At 61.3% G+C, this 21,300-nt stretch overlaps 1 protein-coding gene across 8 annotated transcripts in view; it reads left to right on the top strand.

Annotated features, from left to right (window-relative positions):
* The first annotated feature begins 448 nt into the window (after positions 1-448).
* The window catches only part of SLC29A1 (solute carrier family 29 member 1 (Augustine blood group)), a 35,067-nt gene continuing 14,215 nt past the window's right edge, over positions 449-21,300 (top strand). For 2 of the 8 annotated variants that reach the window (XM_087777435.1, XM_087777426.1), the window contains exon 1: positions 12,648-12,783. The gene's annotated coding sequence lies outside the window, so the exon portion shown is untranslated. The other 6 variants (XM_087777429.1, XM_087777428.1, XM_087777430.1 and 3 more) reach the window with 6 other exon arrangements.

Below are 21,300 nucleotides of genomic sequence, written 5' to 3'. Positions count from 1 at the left end.
ATGTGGAGGTGGGCACACCAGTGTCACCTGTAGAAGGGCTTTCTCCATGCTCCCAAGGAGGGGATGGGAGGAAATGCGAGCGAGGGGTGCTGCCATGCGGGCAGGGGGGGCTGCGCTTTTTGTGCTCCCCTGTGCCTCCCCACCTTCCGCTCAGCTCCATTGCTCTTGGCTCCAGTGTCTGTTTTCTTCCAGCACCAAAGCTCGGCCGCCTGCACTTGCCTTAATGGGAAGAGACGAGAGGGTGGCGGGGGCTGGGGGGGGCGATGCCCTGGGAGGGGGCCAGCCCCAGACGGCTGGAGAGGAGGCCGAGGCACGGTATTCACAGCTCTGGCCGTGCATGCCAGGAGAGCAGTTGGTGGGCAGGCGCCAGTTCATTCCTGAGCAGCTGAGGGGCCTGGCAAAGGGGGCAGCGGGTGCAGGGTGCTCTGTTGAGGGCCCCCCTGCTGGCCCCAGGGGGCTGATCCAGACCCACAGTGGGGTGGGGGCTCAGCAAGCATCCTGCCATGGCCCGAGTCCAGTACAGCAGTGTGGGGTGACATGTGCCGCCAGAGAGGCGCCCCCATCCCAGGGATGATACTGGTACCCACAGCACCGCTCTCGGTGCCCCAGGCTGTACCCCTCGCGCGGGCTGCATTGTCCCTCTGGGGTGGCTCCCCTCTCTCCTTCCCCACGCTGGTGCTCGGCCCCGCTGCAACCCGCTGACGAATCCCACTTGCAGTTCCTATGGCAGAAGCCACTTCCCTCCCTGCTAATCCGCCCGTGCATGCAGCTTCCACCTGCTGAGCCAGCGGGAGCTGCGCTCAGCCAGCCTCAGCCAGCGCCAGGGCTCTGAAACCCACTCCGGCTGCAGAGCCCGCGGGGCGGTGGAACCTCCACACCCCGGTTCCGCCGCTGCAGGAAACCCCGACCCTGCTTGGCACCGAGCAGCTAGGAGGCTGCAGGCAGCGAGGAGGCTACAGGCAGCGAGGAGGCTACAGGCAGCATCAGCTGGCACCAGGAGAGCTGAGCCCTCGAGGTAAGGGCAGGGTGCAGGCAGAGGGGGTGAGCAGAGCAAGCCCTGTCTCTGCTGTGCCTTGTTCCCCCGGGTACCAGGGAGGGGGTCCGGCTCCAAGCCCCCCTCCGCCAAGCCAAGGACTTGTCCCCTGTTTTGGCTGCACAGCAGTCCTGCTGCAAGGTCACCCTGCAGCCGGGGGCCTGTGCTGAGCTCCCAGAGCCATCACCCACCGTCTCGCTCCCCCACCCCGGGGGGACAGAGGTCTGGGACCCCAACCAGGACCTGGCTGCAAAGAGGCTTCGGAGCCTGGCCCCGCTGCGGGGGGGGGGGGGGGGGGGGGAGGGTGAAAGAGGGGAGCAGCAGTGGTGGGGCTGGCTGCCGGCATCTTCCCCTCCTTGCCTGGGCAAACTCGCAGCACAGCGATGCCCGGCTCCCGGGGCAGGGACCCCCCGGGGCAGGGTCCCCAGGAGGGCGCAGGGGCAGGAGGGCCAGCCGCCTGCTCCAGGAGGCGGGGAAACACTGGGAACAGCCGGAGCACAGGGCATCCCAGTGCCGGGGCCGCGGCAGCGGGGTGACCCCAGCAGCATCCCTCTCGCAGATGCGGGTGCTGCAGCTGGGGGGCCCGGGGCAGAGCAGGGTGCGAGGCAGGGGTGGGAGCAGCGGGTTGCGGTGCCGGTGGCCCCGGGCTGGGGCTGAGGGCTGTCCTGCACCCGTCTGCGCTGCGTCCTTGACGTGGCAGGCAGCGCGCTAGGACCTGGCGAGCCGCAGGCAGGCATTGCTAGCAGCGCTCTGCCTGCGCCGGGCGGGATCCTGCCCTGCCAGCCGGCAGCACCGCGGGAAGGAGCCTGCCAGCTCCGGAAAAAAAACCATGTAAGCAAGCGTGGCTGCGTCCCGGGGCACCCCGGGCCGGGCAGGAGCTCCCTGCGCTGCGTCCCACCGGCGGGGACGCGCCGGCCGGAGGGCTGGGGGCTGCCGCCGCAGGCTGTGAACGGGGCGCGGGGTCAGGGGCCGGTGCTTGCTGCCACGGGGGTGGCTGGGTGCTGGGGCAGAGCGGGGACCCCGGCGGCAGCGGCGGCTGTGCTCCGGGGAAGGCCTGGCACCCGTCCCGTGGCCGTGCAGAGCAGCCGGGGTTGGGGTGCTGGGGGGTGACAGGCTGTCCGACGGGTGCTTTGACCCCAGCACGCTCACCTCCATGCTCCTGCCTGTACTGGGTGCTGCTGCCTCCCCCTCCCCTCTGGGACCCCCCACGGGACCTGTCCTGGGAGATACGGCTGGCACCCGGACAGTGCCATGGGGCAGCAAATGTCGTCCCCCCCAGCACCAGCCAACTGGGTACACTGTTTGGTTACCCTACCTGTGGGGATGTCACCCCAGGACTGGCACAGTGACCTCTGCCAGCCCCTGTCACCTTCTTGTGTCCGTCCCAGCCTTCCCTGAGCATCGGCTGCCTCCCTGCCCCACCAGTCCCATATGTTCCTGTATGGACCCCAGGTGTCTGCACCGCAGGGGACACGCCGGGGAGCCTTGCCTGATCCTGGAGGCCCTGGGGCTGTGCCACCCCTTGCCTCCCTGCCAGGGCTTCTTCTGTAGCCCCGTCCGCCTCTTGCAGGCCCTTTGTCCTCATAGCCAGGCACTCTCCCATGACCCTTTCTATTTGTAGGCTGACTGCTGAGAGCCGGGAGCCCGCCCTCCGCCCTTGCACCCATCCAGCTCCTTCCTCCCCAGGCGCCATTCCCCAGCTGCCCTCGGCGTGATTTGGCAGGGTGCAGAGGTCCCGGCTTCCCCTGGGGCCCAAGGCTTAGCCCCAGGCTTGTTTGCAGGAGCCTGACCTGGCATGCAGGGCAGAGAGAGACGAAGGTCCAGGCAGCGCAGGGTTCATGGTGTGGCCCTTGCCCCCGCATCCGTGGTGCCTCTCAAGGTCAGGGCGTTGCTCTGCCACCCCGATAAAGGTCTCACGCAAGAAGTGAGAACAGAGGGTCCCTGCCTCTGTTCGCTGCTCCTATCTCCACCATGCCCTGGTGGTGCCGTGGGGAGGGAGTGGACTCTGTAGGGGCTGTGATGTATGGGGAAAAGTGGGGAGCGAGGGAAGCTGGCGTGGCTGGGTGGTAGGAGATCGTGAAAACTCATCTGTCACGGTTCCCAGGCCTGTGCAGGAAAGATGATGGAGGAGCACGGCCATGTGCTGCTGCTGGCCTGCTTGCGCTGCGCTGGCTGTCTCATGCACAGACACGTAAGGAGCCCCTGGTCCCTGCCAAGAGTGGCCGGAGCGTCCCTGAAGGCGAGCTGGGCGGCACTGGGAGCAGCGGGATGGGGAATGCAGGCAGCAGTGGCAGAGGAGCCTGTCCAGCATCAGAGCGGGCAGCCCTGACCTGAGCTGCTGGCAGCAATGAGCCATTCCGGGGCTTACCAGGAAGCCAGGCTTTTGTGGAGCTCTTTTTCTTCTCGAGAAGCCTGGCCTTTTGCAGGGATCCCAGCACGTCTGTGACTGCAGCTACAAAGCAGGGCCAGGAGGAGCACAGCACCAGCACTGCTGGGCACTGTGCAGCAGCTCAGCCCTTCTGCGAAGCTTCCCAGCTCTGCCATCCCAGGACACAGCACTAGCAAAAGCCAGGTGAGGCTTTTCCACCTGCTTGCACCCACTGGAGATGGCAGGTCCTGTGGGGAGAGGGGAGAAGGCAGGGAGTAGGTGATGCCTGCAACTCCTCCTCAGCAGGGGGGTCTTTGTGGGAAGCCAGACACTGCTGTTGTCAGGGCTGACTTTCCCCTTCTGGCTTGTCAGAAAGGAGATTTACTGGGTCTGGGTCACCATGTTAGCAGAGCAGGCTGTGTTTCCCCAGACTGCCTGTGAGTCCCTATCACCTGAGGATGGATGTGCCAAGTCAGCCTCAGGCCATGAGCCCCTGAGAAGGCAGCGCCAGGAGCCCCTCTTGTCCCTCTGGCACTTGGCAGAGGCACGAGGGTGCTCCTGCCTGCCTTATAGCCCAGGGCAGCGGGGTGAAGCTGGCAAGCTGCCTCCTGAGAAGTGAGCTACGCCGAGGAGGTGCGCCTCCTGCTTTTCCCTATCCCATCCCCTCCCAACCCATACCTGCAAGGCTCAGGGCTCACAGGGGACCAGTGAGGACCCCTTTCCCTGTGGCCTGCAGTTGAGCTGCAAGCACAGCCCTGCAGGACAGGTATCGTGCTCAGGGCGACTGTCGCTGTCTTGTGTCCTCATGTGATCCATCCTGGGTGACAGCAGAACCCTGAAACTGCTTCCGAACACCATCCCTCCCCTTCTGCGTGGTATGTTACCTACAGGCAAATGCTGCCCTGCTCCTTCTCACCACCTTCAATCCAAGAGCTGGCGCTTCTGCCCTTGGACCTCCCTGCTTACCCCCCAGATTTCTTGGCTCTTGCTCATCCCCAGCTGTGGGTTAACTCTGCGGCACAGCCGTGGGTTAGCACAGCACACACAACAAGCCTGCCGACGTGGTGCTTAGGGACATGGTTTAGTGGTGGACTTGACAGCGCTAGGTTAACGGTTGGACTCTATGATCTTGAAGGTCTTTTCCGACCTAGACAATTCTATGATGCTGTGATTCTATGAATTGCTGCCCACGCTTTGGGGTGCCTGGTCCCACTTTGCGCACGCAGCTCCCAGTGCCGGTGATGCCCCCCCCATCTCCCTGCTCCAGCCCGTCGCCTCCTCATCCTCACGGTGGGCCTGGGGTCCCAGCGCTCGGGCCCCTGCCTGCCCTTCCCTGGCCTGAGGGGCGGCTTGGGACGCTTCCCGGCTCAGAGAGGCCAGATCCTCTCCCACCAGCCATCAGCTCCCCACCTTCGGGAGCACGCTGCTGCTGCGCTCCCCCCGCTCTGCTTTTCCTCCCTCCCTCCCGCATGCTGCGGGGCCGCTGAAGCCTACAGGCCGGCTAAGCCCTTCCCCGTGGGCTCCCCGTGCTCCGCGGTCACGGGAGGGGGCCCCGCCGCTGCCCGCCGCCCACCCGGGGGCCGCCGCTCCCGGAGCCCACCGCGAGGGGGCAGCACCGGCCCGCGCCTGCCGGCGATGAGTTTGCGGGTGCTCTGCCGCTGCCCGGGGGGTCCCCAGCACGGCCCCCAGCACGGCCCCAGCACAGCCCCAGCACAGCCCCCAGCACAGCCCCTCTCGGGGTCAGGCAGCTTTGCAGCGAGAGCGAGCAGGGGCCAGAAGTGGGTGCCTCCCCTCCGGGGACAGCCAAACTCTGCCAGGGCCCCCCCGGCAGCAGGAGCGTGGGGCACCGCAGGCTTCCGGCGGTGTCTCCCAGCCCCATGCTTGAGGGGCGCAGGACCCCCCTGCCCCGAAAGTTTCCTTCTCTGCAGCCCGTGTTAGCGCAGTCTCTGCCCAGGGGTGGATGCTCAGCTTTGCAGAGGGGCTGAGGGAGAGAGGGCAGTTGCTTGGGTGATACCCGATGGCCGGGCTGCCAGTCATGGGTTCGGCCTGCCCTTCTTTTGATGTCTCGTGGTTGCGCTCCACAAGGTAGCCTGGGGGCCGCATTTTGGCTTGGCAACGCGTGGAAGCATGACTGGCAAGGAGGGGAAGTGATGAACGGCTGGTACTGTTGGAAGCTGTGGGAAAGGGCCCTCCTGGAGACCTCCGTGGGGGATGTTTGGGAGCATTCAGCCACAGCTCCGCCGCCGATTCGCCCAAGGGGGAAAGCATGACGGGATGGGCTTAGTCTACAAACAGGATTTAGTCAGCCGTGCCAGACGTTTGCACAGAGCTGAATTCCTCCACGCCAGCCAGCGACTGTTGAGCTGGGCACAGACCGGGGCCGGCACGGCCGTGAGAGCTCCTGGAGCTGTGTTTGGAGCCCTTGTCTCTGCAGGTGGCCATGTGCCATGGTCTCTGTGGTGCCGGTGGCCACAGAGCCTAGCCGGGGAGCGGGCTGGCTGGGGAACAGGCAGGGACCTTGCCCCTGCCTTGCCGTGCAGGGTGGGCAGCCTCTGGCTGCGGCGGCACTCCTAGAGAGCTGGAGCATGGCTCTGCCCGCTGCCACCAAGGTGCCTTGGGAAGGGTGACGAGGAGCTATGGCTTCAGGCTATCCCTCGGGGCTGGGATTCAGCCATCTTCCAGAAAGGCTTCTTCCGCCTTTCAGATGGTGCTTGGAGAGCCAGGGAGCCGCTGGGCACCTGGCTCTGCAGGGGCCTGGATGGGCTTTGCAGGGGGGGAGCGGGACCACACAGCGACTGCCACCCCCCTTCCTCCTGCCAGGTTCCCTCATTCCCAGCTGCCCGCAGCTCCCCCGTAGTGTTTTACGAGGGTGGCTGGGTGCCAGCCAGCTCCTTCCTCAATGGCTCTGCTCCATCACGGGAGGCTGGTGCTGCCAGCCAAGGAGCGGGATGTGCCCCCGGCACTGCTTCAATGGGCCGGATGACCTTGACTATAGTGTGGCTCCCTCTGTCCATGCCAGCTCCATCCTCTGCCAAGGACACCCGGCGTGAGACCATGACAGGGTGACACTGGGAGCTTGGAGTGGCCCGAGCCCTGGGGCTGCCATTCTGAATGTTGCAGGGTGTTTCTCCCCACCGCTGTGCCAGGGGTTAACCCTGGCTCCTCCGGTACCAGTGGGAGCCTGAACTGTATGTCTTGAGTTTACCCAGGTCTCAGCTCGGTCCCTGGCAGGTGGAAGCTGCCTGCTGCGGGGTAACATTTCACCCTTGGCCGGTGGCTGCACGGCTGTCACTCAATAACTAGCCACCCAGCAACTCCGCGGCTAATTGGTGTCATTAGGCAGTAAATGCTTGTGAGAGTACCAAATGGGCAGCCAGAGCTAAGGAGAGGGCAGCAGCTGCAGGCAGGGAGGGGAGATGTGGACAGAGGGAGGCAGAGGGATGGGGATGGAGAAGGGAGGGATTGCTGCGGGAAGGATCACGCCCAGGAGGTGGTGGGGATGGGAGACTCTCAGCAGTGGCTTGGGCAGAGGGGTTTGTGTCCCCCCCAGCCTGCCAGCTGGAAGATGCCCCGTGTCCCGGAGATGCTGCTGCCCGACAGGGCACCAGGCCCTCCCCTCCGGCAGTCGGAGAGGGGCTGGAGCTTGGCTGGCCCCCACCGCCCGTGCCAGCCCCCGGGAGCCCTGTGGGCGCCCCGGGCCCCTTGCTGAGCCGTGCCCGCCTGGCGGACAATGGGGTTTGTTTCTGCTTGCCCAGCTGGAAAACACCCACAGCCCTGCCACCGGGCTGGAGGTGCTCGGGGCGGAGGCCCTTCCCTGGTAGCGGTGTCACCCCGTTGCATTTCGGTGTTACCAGAGAGGGGGATGCTGAGCGTGGGGAGGCGGTGGGGCGGATCAGCAGCAAGTGCCTCCCTCTCCCCTGCCTCTCCTTGCAGGTTTTCACCCAGAGCTGCTCCCCTGCCGGCAGCGAGCTCCTGCTGCCCTCAGCCCACTAGTGAAGAAGTCACAGGCAGCTGCCTGACTTTATCCTGGCAGGTCGGGTCGTGCGAGGAAGCAGAGGGACGTCAGGCCGCTGGAGATCTCCGTGGCTCCCTGCAAGCGGTGACGTGCGCAGCTGGATCTCCGTGCCGTGGGCAGAGCTTGGAAGGGAATCGCAGCCCGCTCCTTCCCCACCTCATCCCAGCCAGGCTCAGGCCATCAGGTGAGCGTCACCTCCACCCTGCCACCTCTCATCCCAAAATGCAGGGCAGGGCACCAAGGTCCCGGGGGGTCACCATCAGGAGCCCAGAGCAACGACCGGAGAACTCCCACCCCAAAAAGGGTCTGCCAGCAGCTCTGCAGCCAGGACCCTGCTCTGGGGTCAGCCAGGGCAAGCAAGGGAACAGCAAAGCTAAAACGGTCCCTGAGCCATTCACTGATCTCAGCGACAGGCTGAGATGTTTTGTTGACTATCAAAGCATCCAGGATCATTGCAGTCTCATTATAACTGGATTCCCAGCACCCTGTAGTGTTTTTTTTCCCCCCCATTGGCTAATAGGTTAATAACCTGCTGGCACTTGACAGAGGTCCAGCATCTTCTGTGTTTCCCTCCATGTGACTGATTAAAATGCCCCTTCTCCCCCTTTCCCAACCCAACTGTGCTCCGCTGCCTCGTCACACGTGCAAAGAATCGGATACGGCTGCTAATCTGCTTGCCACCCCACGCCCGCCTGCCTGCTCGGCCTTTTAAGCACACTGGCTCTCTGTTTCTCTGCTGCGTGGCGCTGAGGGCCGGCGCAGAGGCTCTCTGAGCTGAGCCGCCTGTGCCTTCCTCGGGGATGGGGTGGGCAGCGCCCGATGGAGGGAAACGCTGTCGCCGTGGGTCATGCTTGCAAAGGGAAGGGCAGCTTTGCAATGGAAAGGGGAGCGTGGAGCCCCCCGACCTCAGCCCTGCTGCAAACTGACAGCCTCGCCGTGCCTCAGTTTCCCCTGCCCCTAGCACAGGCACATTAGAGGGAAAGGGAAATCTCATTGTAGAGGAGGAGGGCTGGCGGGTTAATTAATGTATGGTTGCAAAGTGTTTGCAAATCTCCAAGGAAAACGGTTGATGTGGGTGCCAAGTGTAAAGGATCCTGGGAACACTAAGTGCCAGCAAATGCTGCCTAGCTCCTCAGGCCCTAAAACTCAAATATTGCCCAAGAGGCACAGAAAATATTCCTTCAGCTCATATGATGTATTACCCACAGCCTGGAATAAATCTCCCTTTTTGCTCTTGCTTTCCAAACCAGCTGTTTATTTGCTTTCCCCTTTTGGATTTCATTACTTTAGCTGAAGCAGGGAATTGCTACAAGGGGGGGAAAAAAAAAACCTACGGCTTTTGTGAAAGGTTTGGCAGCACACGTCTCTGAAGGAAGAGCACTTTGCCTGTTTCTTCTGCCTGTTACACACTGGTTTTGAGCAGAGCGTACAAACTGGGCTCCAGGTGACGGCGTCGCAATGCCTGCGGCGCACGTTTGAGGTTTCAGAAAGAAAACTCGAAGGGCTGGGCAGCTTGAGCCCCATCGGCATGTCCTGGGGAGCATGTCCGTGGGACTCCCGGCCTCATCTAAAGGAGAGGCTTTGCTGGCTGCCTTCCTCCGGGAAAGCAGGGCTCTGCCTTCTCCCTTTGCTCTGGGGAGCGCAGCAATCTGCCAACAGCAGCAGCATATTTTGGCACCGCGCTGATGCTTCTGGGATGAGGAGGGTGGAAGAGCAACAAGCTCCCGGGCCCTGCTCGAGGCTGCCTTTTCTCCTTGCCCAAGTTACACCAGGGAGAAAGATCTAGCTCTGTGTGTCGTACTGGTATTGTGCAGTGGCAGGCCTGGTACCAGTGCTGGGCAACGCACCAGCTGTTTCCAGTTGGGAGCAGAAACTGTTGTCGTAGCTGTTTGCTTCTTCTGGGAGGCTTGTTATTATACTTGCAAAAGCCAACACGATAACATGAGAGTCACTCACGAGCAGAGAGCTCTGCAAAGGCAACCCATCCCATCAAGATGAAGCAAGGCAGCTTGGCCCTTCAGCAAGGGCTTGTGTTTGCGGGGTGGTGAGTTGTTACCGGCTGTGCAATTTGCCACCTTCCCTCCCAGAGGAGGTGTCATCCTGAGACCACACGCTGGCATTGGTGTCACGGAGCCCAAGGACGGTGCATTGCTCGTGAGGGTGGGTGTGCTCCCCAGGGGGCTGCAGTGCCTCTCCTGAGACGAGACCCTTCGGGGAAATCTCCTCTGTCCTGCACCAGCCAGGGCTGGATTTTAAAGAACACACTCTCCCAGCCCTAGCTTTTTTCAGTCCACAGTGTCTTGCTTGCTCCGGGGCTCCTGCTTGCCCAAAGGAAGGCATCATTAGAGCCCGTCCTGCAAGTCGGTGCTGGGTGGGAGCACAGGTCTGCATGCAGAGAAGCAGCCGGAGGCCCGCGCTGCACTTAGGAGCTGGAAGCTGCCTTTCTCCTCGCCTCCCCTCGGGTATGCTGCTGGCCTCCTGTCTGCCTGCGGTCACCGGTGGCTGCCACGCTGTTCAGCGCTAATGGATTTTAAACCCTGTGTCTCCACTGAGAGACGGCTCTACTGAGAGATGTTGATTCCAGCGCTCGGGAGCGCCTGTGCGGACAGGACCAGAGCTGTGAATTAGAGAACATTTAATCCCCCACTTTGGGGATGGTAAGTGCTACGCACCCTGCTGCTGAAAGCCTGGGGTGAGGCAGCGGCTACACCCACCCCATCCTGAAGTGGAGACTTCCCGGAATATCCAGTCAAAGGTAAATCTTGTGGTGTTTCTCCTCCTGATGGGGTCTGAGGCTCTTAATGATGCTGAGAGCCTTGTCCTGGCTTCTGGAAGTGTGTTGGCGGTTCGGCTGGGCACCGCTGGTCTGGACCCTGTGCTCTGGGGGATTGGTTCCCGCAGCTTTTAGCCTGTGCTAAAGTTGGAGCTTATATAGAAAAATAAAATTGTAGCGAATCTCAAATTTTAGCTCAATGCTGCTGAGTGTCGAATGTGGACATCTCAAGGGGAAACATGGGGCCCGAGGTGCCACGGCATCGATGTCCCGGGGACTTCCATGGGGCCTCATAGGGCTCCATAGATGTCAGCGTGGCACAACTCAAAGCTAGAGAGGAGGTGACTTGAGACATCCCAAAGCAGGCAACCTTGCTCTTCTATTTTGCCTTTTTTTTCCCCTGCCTATTTTGAAGACATCTTGGTTCATGTTTTTCCCTTTATGCTGGAGTGGAAGGAGGGAGAGGGAGAGGGAGAGGGAGGGGAGAGGAGAGGAGAGGAGAGGAGAGGAGAGGAGAGGAGAGGAGAGGAGAGGAGAGGAGAGGAGAGGAGAGGAGAGGAGAGGAGAGGAGAGGAGAGGAGAGGAGAGGAGAGGAGAGGAGAGGAGAGGAGGAGGAGAGGTTTTGCCTGTGTTGCAGCTCACCCAGAAGAAGACCTTCCAGATCAGAAAGGCTTAGGTGAAGTAGGCTGAAGAAAGGCAGGCCCAGGGCTTGGATCTGTCATTGCCCGGGAGATGCAGCAAGGGCTTAATTGGAGACGGGAGCTTTTAAATTTAATTTGATCTGATATGAATCTTACATTTAAGACAAGAGCCTCCTGTCTTATTATCTGGCAACATTGCCTGCTGCTCCCTTCGTGTTGTCAGTGCACCCAGCTATCTGACCCCAAAAGCCCATAACTGCAACAGATATCTACCACCAGCACGCAGAGACCTGGCAGCAGAGGCTGCTACCGAGCAGGACAGCGAAGAAGTCGCTTTCTGAGGGTGACAGTCCGCGGTGTCATCATTGTGTCTCAGAAAGCAGCAGTAGCTGTCTCATCCCTGTCCCCACTGCCTTTTTCTCAGGCTTTGGGGACTTTTTGCTTACGTGGCGATGTTTCGCAGGCCTGTCTTAAAATACAAGGTTGGTGCTTGGATTCTGCAGGGAGGTGTGTGTGAGAGAGGCAGCGAGGATGGAAATCTGCTAGAGCATTTGGGGGTGTTTTTTAATTTCTAACCCCAAACTGATTGCTAGCCGCGGAGAATTTTCTGGGGCTGTTTATTAACAGAGCAAAGGCTTTCGCAGTCGAAGCCGCGGCGGGGACTTCCTGGTGCGGCGGCCCGCGGCCGCGCGGCGTGGGCGAAGGGAGGGAGCCGAGCAGGGCCCTGGGCTCCCGGTGGAAGCGCCTTGAAACACCGAGCGACATGAAAAAGGTTTCCAGGGACCGTGTAAGCACCCAGGCTGAATTCGGGTGCATGCCCCTTTGCTGCGGGACAAAGTACCCCGAGTCCTGCTGCGCCTTGGCACCGAAGCAAAACAACAGGCTGTTATTACAACGGAGGAGATATCTTTTACTGGAGAGATAGGAGCCTGGAGACGGGCAGCCTCAAAAATAACAGCTTAGAGTCCACACCTGCCCTTTGGGTACTGGATACACACGGTACTTATATCCTCTGGATACACAGGGTACTTATATCTTCTGGATACACAGGGTACTTATATCCTCTGGATACAGGGGAATCGCTAAATTTCAGAAGGGTCTGTGCATCGTCTGTCTTCCTGAGTAGCACCAGCGTGAATGCACAGTGCAAGAAGCTGTCTTCAGTCCTCTCTGCAACCCAAGGCAGAGAGATATATGTATACACACACCCATATATGTATACATACGTGTGTGTGTGTGTATATTTATACCCGTAAGTGGTGACTGCCAGCAGAGCGGGTTTTTGTCTGGGTTAGGATGCGGCGTGGGGGACAAGCGACGGACCTAGCGAACGGGGCCAGTTCACGCTCCGTTTAGAGCCGTAATATGATGTATAGCCGCCTCTAGCGCTGTAATATTTACTAAGGTATGGGCCTTAACGCGAAGGCGGAGCTGGGTGCAGCGGAGGAGCGCAGCGGGGGTGTTGCTCGCCCTCTGCCAGGGCCGCGCGTTGCTCGGGGGAGGGCCGGGGCTTTTCCCGCCGGCTGCGGGGCGTGGGGTGGCGCGGAAAGGGGGGAGCCAGGGGCGGGCAAGCCCGGAGGGAGGCCGGGGACCCGGGCGCGGCGCGGCGCGGCGGAAGGCGGAGCAGGTGGGTTCACCCGTGGGGTGGGTAAAGCTGCAAGGCGGGGGTCGCGGTGCCTTCTGCCCGTTCTCAGCCCGAGTGGGTGAGTGGGAAAAGCGGGAGGAGGAGGAGCGGGAGGAGGAGGGAAAACCCAAAACCCGCCGCCTTCCCCCCTACCTCCCCCCCCACGCGGAAACCGCGTGGTGGTGAAGGCGGCAAAAAAAAGAGGAGGAGGAGGAGTTGGAGTTTTGCAAAGCGGGGAGGGAGGAGGTGGTTTCTCGTCCGTACCGGGGAGAGAAGGCGCCGGAGCCCCGGCGAGGAGCGGGGGGCAGCGGTGGGCGCCCGTATTTAAGGTATTGGCTCAGAGTCGCTGAGTTTGCGACCCCCCCACCCCACGGCTCCCACCGAGGCTCCGAGCTGGGTTTCAAAGCTGCCGGGTGCGTGGGGAACCCACGCACCCGGCAGCTTTGAAACCCTGCTCGGAGCCTCCGTGGCCATGGGGGGAAGGCAGCGTGTGGGTCGCGGTTTGGGGGGAGTGGGGGGTGATGCATAGATGCTGCCTTTTGGGATGGGGGGGTGTGTGTGTTTTCTTCCTCGCTGTTTTTGCAACTCCAAATCCCCTTTCGTAGTTAACTGCCCGGGGGGGGGGGGGGGGGGCAGGCAGAGCATGTGTTTTCGGGGATGCGAAGCCAGAGCGAGCCAGCCTGGGGTTTTGGGGACGCGAAGCGCGCTGATGCTCTGAACGCCTGGGATGCAGGACTTCACCGAGGGGTTTGCGCGACGGTCCTCCGGCCGTGGGGATGCGCATCTCTGCCGAGCGCCCGCGTGCGCGACAGCAGCCGCCGGGCGTGCGTTGCGAGGACCTGCTGGCAGGCGCGTGGGCTGGGCGCCATGTGCCACCGTGCGAGCAAAGCTGCCGGGCCGGGCTCGCTCCGGGTCCTGCTCAAGAAAATGCTCCGAGTTGGCTATGGGATGCTGTGGAAGATTTCAGTAAGCGTTTCTTTCCAAACCAGCTGTGTTAACGGAGAGCCTGGTCCAGGCAGGAGCGCTGGGAGCTCCGTGTGGAGCTCTTTTGTGCTGTCCTCCCCACCGCTGTATTTAAATCTGAGCCTCTAGTTAAATCTGAGCTTCTCCCCCCTGCTAGGTGCTAATACTGCCAGACCAACACAGTCCCTGCCTGTACCCACCAGCGCTCCCATCTGCCTCTCGGGAACAGGCTGTGGATCTGCGGGCTGTGTGGGAAGGCAGCAGCAGCCAAGCCCTGGGGCTGTGGGATCGCAGACAAGCGAGCCTGTATCCTTGAGCCCAGTAGATTCCCCAGGGCTAGGGGCTGCAGGAGGAATTCGTGCAGCTGTTGGCCACAGCTGGATGCGCTTCCCAGCTGCTCCGAAGCAGGAAGCGGCCCGACGGCCCCTCAGTTGCCTGTTGTGAGCCGGCACAATTGAGGGACTTCTGTGAATGCCGACACGGGAAATCCCACTCCCCTCCTGCACCGCATCCCGGCTTGGCGGCATCGTTTCCGCTCGCCAGCCCCTGCAAGCTGCCGGACAGCTTCAGGCTCCCTCGCGCCTGCCTTCTCTACAAAGCTATCTCAGGATGTGACTGGGCAGGGATGCTTTTCTCTCTGGATCGCTGGTTGTCTGAGTGCGGCTCATGGGCCACTGATACAGTGTCAGTGCAGTGCGGACACCATGTGTGCCCTCCGGAGCACTCCTGCTCCCGCCGCTGCCCTTTGCTCCTGGAAAAGACAGGTAGTCTTGCTCTTGGCTCACCGAGAAGGTCTTCACAGAGCAGAGGGGTGCTTTCCGTACGGCACCAAGGGCTGTAACATAGGCCCCTGAAGATGGTTTGCAGAGTGGTTCTTCCCCCTTGGCTAGCACAGATGAGGGGCGAGGGCCTACGCTGTACCAGGTACCTGGAGTGAAGAGGACAAAGAAATTCACCCCAGCCCGAACCAGCAAATGTAGTGCCAGCACACAGGGCAGTGTGGCATCTCCATCCTGCAATTGTCCCTCTTCTTCCTTCCTCCCCAAGCTGCATAATTAACTACTGGCATCATTTCCCCATCATGGCATCCCTGCTCTCATTATCTTGGGCTGGGAGGTATTAATGAGCCTCTTCCTCTTTGAAGTTGAGCCATGGGCTTTGTCCTTGCCCTGGCCTGACCTGCCTCCCTCCTTGTTGTGGTCTGGGGTGAAGCCAGGGCACGGAGGACGAGGCCACCGTTCACCTACTGCCGCACCCCACCTTCCTTGCCCAGCCTGGCTCCGCTCCCAGCTCCGCTGGCAGAGGCAGGGCTGGGGACCAGCTCGCTGGATCAGAGGAGGCCAGGAGCACCCGCCTGCCCTGTCCAGATGAGAAGGCACTGGGATGGGCTTTGGGAAGTCAACAAGCAGTCTCCGGTGCTTCCTCTAGGACAGATGTAGATCTCAGTTGTTTTCATCCAATGTATCCAGGTCCTTGGCAAGTGTTAAGGAAGCTGCAACACCCACTCTTATCAGCAGAGTACTGTTTGCTTGCAGTCCTTGCCAGCTCAGTCACGACCCCTCAGTGCAAACTCCGCTCACCTCCCTGCGCCTTCCTGACCCCCCCAGTATCTAGCTCTGCCCTGCGACTGGTGCTGCTGGGGCTGCAGGACCGCAGCTCTTGGGGTCGCATCTCCATGCTAACTTGTACTCAGCTGCCAGCAAGCTCAGGTGCAAAGCACTGTGCAGTGTGAGCTACAGGCATTTGCAGATGGGCAGGAGTCAGGGTTTTAACAGCCACAAAGCTATTAGGATTTGATTAAGCAGTGCGATACAGACTTAAGTGCTTTCTAGGTTAACAGTGTGCAAGGCGTGGGATGGGGAAAGAAGCGTGCGGAGTAGGGGTAGACCCTGGGTGGGTTTGGTTACATCAGGACGTGTGGTCCGGAGGGACCCCGCTGCCCCCAGCTGAGGTTGCAGTGTGGCACTGCACCCCAGCTCCTGCTCCAGACGCCGCAGACCTGGTCGGGAGATTGGCTGTACCTGGGCTCTGGGGTCCCTGTGTGGGAGAGGAGCCGTGGTGCTGCGTGAGGAACGTGTCCGAGGACTGTTGCTCCCATGAGACAAGGGAAGCTGTTGTGCAGGGATAGCGCTAGCCCTCTGTAACTTCATTGCTGATGCTGGTGGTGCGAAGAACATCACTGTTGTGACATTTTGGTCCTGCTCCGGCTTGGAGCAGGCTTTTCCCTGGTCTCACGGATCCCCGAGAAAGGGGAGGCTCAAAGCACTGGGTACGCGTGGCTGTCATGCACCATCCGTGACACAAATAGGTGAGCCTAGCAGTCTGGGTGCAGCGCTCGAGGCTCTCTTTCAGCCTCTTAGTTAAGCCGTGGGTGAGCACAGTCAGCCTTCATCTCCAGGAGACCGGCTTCTTTTGAGGCCAAAGGGGAGCAGGGACCTATTGCCTGCCTGCCTGCCGGCTCGGGCAGAAGAAGCCAGCAGGAAGTCAGGCAGATTTCTGCAGAGCCCTCTTGCCTTCTTCCCACCACACCACCGCCAGTGGGATTTGCTTTAGTTCATTTCCTTTACGACTTGTCTGGTGGGAAAGCACCTCGCTGTGAAATTTCCAGCTGGAAATTCATGGAGTGAGCAGACCAGGAAGCCGCAGAGTGAGGAGGCAGGCAGGGGCTGGAGGTGGAGAACAGCAAGGCTGGGAGGGATGCGGCTCGGTTGGGAGCAGCGGTGGGACCAGAGGGTTGTGTAGTCAGCCTCCCACCCGCAGCCTGCCGCGGCCACGTACTGAGGCTGAGTCACGGCAGCAGGACTGCATCATCAGCCTTGCTGTGCCGAGGGCAAGCCATCAACCTGAATGCGTACCGGCACCCGTGGACTGCCACCGAAATGGCCCCAGCCTCCTGCAAGGCTGCTGGGGAGAGGAGCATCCCGCCTGGGCCACCCCGCTTGGCTTCTCCTGCTGCTGCTTGTGCTGCGGCTCCGAGCATGGTCCTCACCCCCACCTGGTTTATCACGCCCGGCACAGCCACCCACCGGCGCCACACAGGGACAGGGAGCCGATTTACACTTGCAGCCGAGGGCCAGCTTGGCTGGAGGAGCTCAAAGATGGTGAGGGCTTTGGGGTGGGCAGCCCCGTTTGAGTTTTGCTACAGGTTTGCTCATGGGAAACCCTCGTGAGAGGAACTCCCTCCTTTTAGGCTGGGGGATTACCCCTGGAGAACAGCTCGGGGAGGCGGGAGGGACTGGTGGCACAGCTCCCTTCTTGGTCCTGGCCAGGGGCTCAGGGTTGAAGGAGCTGCCTGCCCTGCCTTCAACAGGCCTTGTCTTTTCCTGCCTTCAGGACCAAGTTGGAGGCAATTCCGGTTTTTTTGCCTGGGATATCCTCTCTTGGTGCTGTGGATGAGCTCCCCCATGGTATTTGCTCCAGACGGGACCTCTGCCCCCTCGGGGAGCCTGCTGCTGTGCGGTACACGTGGGGAGCACAGTGCTTTCAGCCCATCATGGTTTGTAGGTGTTGGGCTGTGGCTGAGAGCAGCGGGGTTGGGTAGGTCTCCATGCTGTCCTGAGGAGAGCGGGAGTGTTATCCATTAACCACGGGAGGAGGCAGACAAACGGCAACACAACCAAGCTATTAAGAAGCAATCCACCCTCCCCTGCAGCTTCTCCGTCCCGTCTTCACTCCCTCTCCTTGTGGCAATACAAGGCTGGTGTAACTGCGTGGTGAACCACATCAGGGAATTGATCTGCCAGCATGCTCCCGGACAGGGCTGTTACCCCAGAGGCAGTGGGTGCGGGGTGCCTGGGCGATGTGGGGCAGGAGCTGTGCCTCGCTGGGGGTCAAGGGAGCTGCCGTAGGGCCCCGTGCTCCCCCTGCCTGGGCTCTGCAGCAGGGCTTGCTCCAAAAGAGGAACCTGCCATGAGAAACAAAACCCAACAGCAGTAAATTGCCTGGCTGTTGATAAACAAGCACAAGTTGTCTGCCACCAGTTGTCCCTCCCTTCCTTCCCCCATGGCTGGGAGGGGGACGGTGTGTGCCAGAAAGGGATTGCTGCAGCAGGGGTCAGCCCTTGGGCTCCCTGTCGCCCAGCGTCGCCGTGGGAGTGCATTGGCATCAGGCACGCGGGCAAGCTCCAGCAAGACACCTTGCCGGATGGCCAGGCCACTCGGATGGAGGCTATGGTACCCTTATGTCTCCGAGTGGGGAGTCTTAGAGCTGCCTTCGTCTCCTCTCCTCCCCAAATTAACGCGGGATGCCGGCGGAGCCTGCAATCCGACGCCAGCTTCTCCAAGGCACCATTTCAGCACAAGCAGAGCGCTTGGGGGCTCTCAGGTGGGGCTCTGCACGCCTACCTGCGGCATCCCTGAGGATGCTCATGGTCCCAGGCAGCCTGGGACCTCGTGGCTGCGGCACACCAGATGGCGGCTGGTTGCACGGATGCGGCAGCGTCTGCAGGTTGGGATTTGGAAGGGATGTGACTTGCCTCTTCCTGACTTGCAGCCAGGCTTATTATTGTCGGTCGTGAGGGAGAGTCTGTTTTGCTGGGGTTTGGGCAGACACAGGGGTAAGCTTCCCACCTCCTGTTGCCTCTCCCTGCCTTATCCTACTCACATAAAAGTTTTCCTGTTTGCCATGGGTTAGCCGAGGCCAGTGCTGAGAGCGGGAGGTTTGGGCTCTGACTTAGTCCCTCCGAAGGAGGTGTCCACCTTGAGCCTTGCTTTGGCTCCACCTGTGAGACCTTAGTCCTGCCAGGGTGTTTGGGGAAGCCGAATTGTTCAGGGAGGAGGGAAGGGGTGCCAGAGGTGGCATTTCTACCCTGGGTATTTACTCCAGTCCTTTGCTTGCTCCATGCCACTGATGGCGTGCTGCCACCTTGGCTTTCCATTCCTTGGTCCACAGACCGTGCGCTGCCCATACAGCTCTTCTGGAGCTGCCGCAGAGCAGGGATGTGGCTGCCGGCTCTCAGCAGGCAGCATCTTCCCCTCAGCCTAATTTAAAATCTGCTGGGAAATGTGCAGGCCTGTGTGGCCCCTGGAGTGCCCCCAACTCCTAGGAGTTGTGGGGATGGCTTTGCCCTGCTGCTTGGAGCTGGCTGCAACTTTGGAAGTGACTGGCTTTGGGCAGGGTCCACGTGGGGGGAGCAGACCCAGGCAGGGCATCCATCCCTTGTCCCTCCTTTTGTTTCTGGAGATTGTGGGGTGCCCCTTGGCTGGGACAAAGGGTGTGTGTGTGTGTGGGGGGGGTGACAGACGTGCCCCGTTTCCTGGAGCAGAGCCACCATGCCCCTGTCCATTGTGAAATGGCTGCATTTAGCAGCTGAAGCGGGTTCGGAGTTTGCGAGATGCTGCGGCTGTCCGAGCAGCGAGCAGGATCTTGGCAGGACAGGCAGCTGGCAGAGGGACCGTGTGGGACCACAGCGGGTGCCAAAACCTGCTTCCCCACTCACCATCCCCTTTCCCAGTAGGGCTGTGGACATTTCATGCCAAAAGCAGCGGTCAGCCAGGGCCCCTGTTCCTGAGCTGGCCTACAAGGGGAAGGCTGCTTGGTCTGCGGGGACCCAAAATAGACCTTGTATTTCTGTCCCAGCCACTGAGCACAGCTGACATGCGGAGGACAGAGCCAACCTCATCCCGCCACAGGCCCGGCAGTGGCTGGCCCCTGCGTGTCTGTGCCAGCTTCTGCCCGGGCTGCTGGTCAGCGGGGAGGAATCGCCCCTCCAAAGTTTGGTAGCGGGGGAGATGATGACACTGGGGGGAGATTGTGTTGTTCTGGCTCTGGGTTCACGCCTCCGCCCCCCTACTAAATTGGAAGCAGCTGTGCAGCCCAGCCCAGCCTCCAAAAAACTGCTCAGTGGTGGCAAAATGAGCTCTGCCCCTGTGCCAGCCTGCCGGCAGGGCTGGCAGCCTGCTGCAGCCCCTCCACCGAGTCCTCTGGGTGCAGGGCGAAGGCTCGCTCTGTCCAGCCCCAGGGATGCTCTCCCACCTGTGCGGGGGCTTGGGCGCAGGGGCAGCACAGCCCAGGTGCATGTGGTGCAGCAGCTCCCGCTGGGTGCAGGCAGCTCCTGCCTGCTGAGGGTCCTGCCTGCTGCCAGCTCTGCATGTTTGCATCCGGCACCGGCTCCATACGTGCCTCCATACGGGAAGGAGCCAGAGCTGGAAGGACGGAGCCTCTACCCCAGGAGGCGAATGTGCCCCGGCGTGCGGGAGGCAGCTGGGTGGCAGCGGGCGGGGGGCTGCTGTGGGCAGGTGCTCTTGCTGCTGGTTGACTGCCAGCTTCTCCTGCCCTTCCAGAAGCATCCCTGTTTTGGGGATGAGCATGCGAACCCTGGGCTTGGGCTCTCCTGTGGAAGAGGAGCTCCTGTAAAGTGCAGAGTGGCATTTGGGGTAGGGGGAGCATGTTTGGGGTTGAGCTGAGCCCTCCAAGCCTCCTCTGCTGGGGGCTCTGTGCATAGTGGGGGCTCCATGCATACCTCGGGGAAGGATTTAGAGGGGCTTTTGAGCTTTCCAATGATTTCACAGCCCTCCCTGCCTTGCCCCTCCCTGCAGGGTTGTTTTGAGGATCTCCTGGCTGCAACGTAAGCTGTCCCCATCCTTCTGCCCCAGCCCCTCACCACAGGTTGCTCTGTGCTCGGCTCCCTTGTGTTGTTCTTGGCCTGACACCTTCCCAGGTCTGCCAGCTCTGAGCTCAGTCCTGGGGCCAGGAACATGAAGCAATGAAGAAGGAATCCTCTCCACTCTCCATCCCAGCACCCTGGGGGCCACCGATGGGCAGGTGGCCTCCTGCGGTCCTGCTCTTCCCCTCCGGTACTGGTCCCTGAGCCGTGACCTCAGGGTAGGCACATGTTGCTGGTAAATACGGCACAGTATGGAGAAACTCATCTGCCCCTCTCTTTCATTCCCGGTCTGTGGGACTCTCTCCCAGCCTGGCCTCCCTGGGTTTCTTGTGCATTCATTGAGGCCTTATCTTCAGACTTGTCTGGCCACAGGCAGTTTTGGTCTAGTCCTGTCTTGCCGTGTGCTTCCTCTTTATGGGTCTCACCTCCACTCCTTTCACCTGCAGACGTGAGGGGGAAACAAGAACATGGTCCCATAGCCTCAGCCCATCCCTCCGACATGCTGTTGCTGCTGCCCAAGGTGTGGCCAGCCAAGATATCATCTGTACAGATGGGGATTGCTCTTGAGCAAGCCCGAGCATGACTGGGGGGAAGCTACTAAAGCAGAAGAGATGCATCTGGCAGCCATGCCCCAGCGGGTCTTACCTAAGCGTTGCCCCAGCCCAGCAGGGAGCATCCCTCTTCCCACCCGAGTGGGTGGAAATGAGGAGTGTCACCTGCCTGCAGGAGAGCCAGGCTGTGGGCAGGCAGGAGCCAGTGCTGTGCCTTCTGCTGTGGGTGGGATTGGCTCTGCCCTCCGTGCGCGGCTGTCCTGGTACGTGGTGGCCTCTGCCACTGGTGCACCAAGCCCCAGGCTCCTCCATGCAAGGAGGATCCGCTGCCAACTGGGGGGCTGCCTCTGGCTACTCCTTGTGCTCCCAGCTGATTTTTACATTAATGGTGTCCGGTTGTTCTCCACAGGGGTCCTGTAGGGTTTTCTCCATTGGGAAACGGAAACGTGGCTTCCTCCCATTGTGCCTCTTCCCGCCGCCGGCCCCCGGCCAACCCTGGGGGAGCCCCTCTTCCCACACCCCTCTCCCTGTGGCCCCTGGGCAGAGCCAGGCGACACCTCCGCCGGCCTCGCTGACACCCCTGGGGGGCTCGGAGCAGCCCCGAGGACATGGGCTGTGGGGAGCTGCCGGCTGCAGAGGATGCTGCGCGAGGATGAAGGTCTGGGGTGAGCAATCCCCGGGCTCTCCTCGAACCCATAGTGGTCCCATGGGAAGCCATGGCCAGGTGG

This window comes from Nipponia nippon, unplaced genomic scaffold (assembly GCF_047370975.1).
Source record: "Nipponia nippon isolate SJK-2023a ecotype South Korea unplaced genomic scaffold, ASM4737097v1 scaffold_4, whole genome shotgun sequence".
Lineage (NCBI taxonomy): Eukaryota > Metazoa > Chordata > Aves > Pelecaniformes > Threskiornithidae > Nipponia > Nipponia nippon.
The sequence above is the reverse complement of the archived record's forward strand: the minus strand, read 5'-3'. Positions and strand labels throughout refer to the sequence as shown.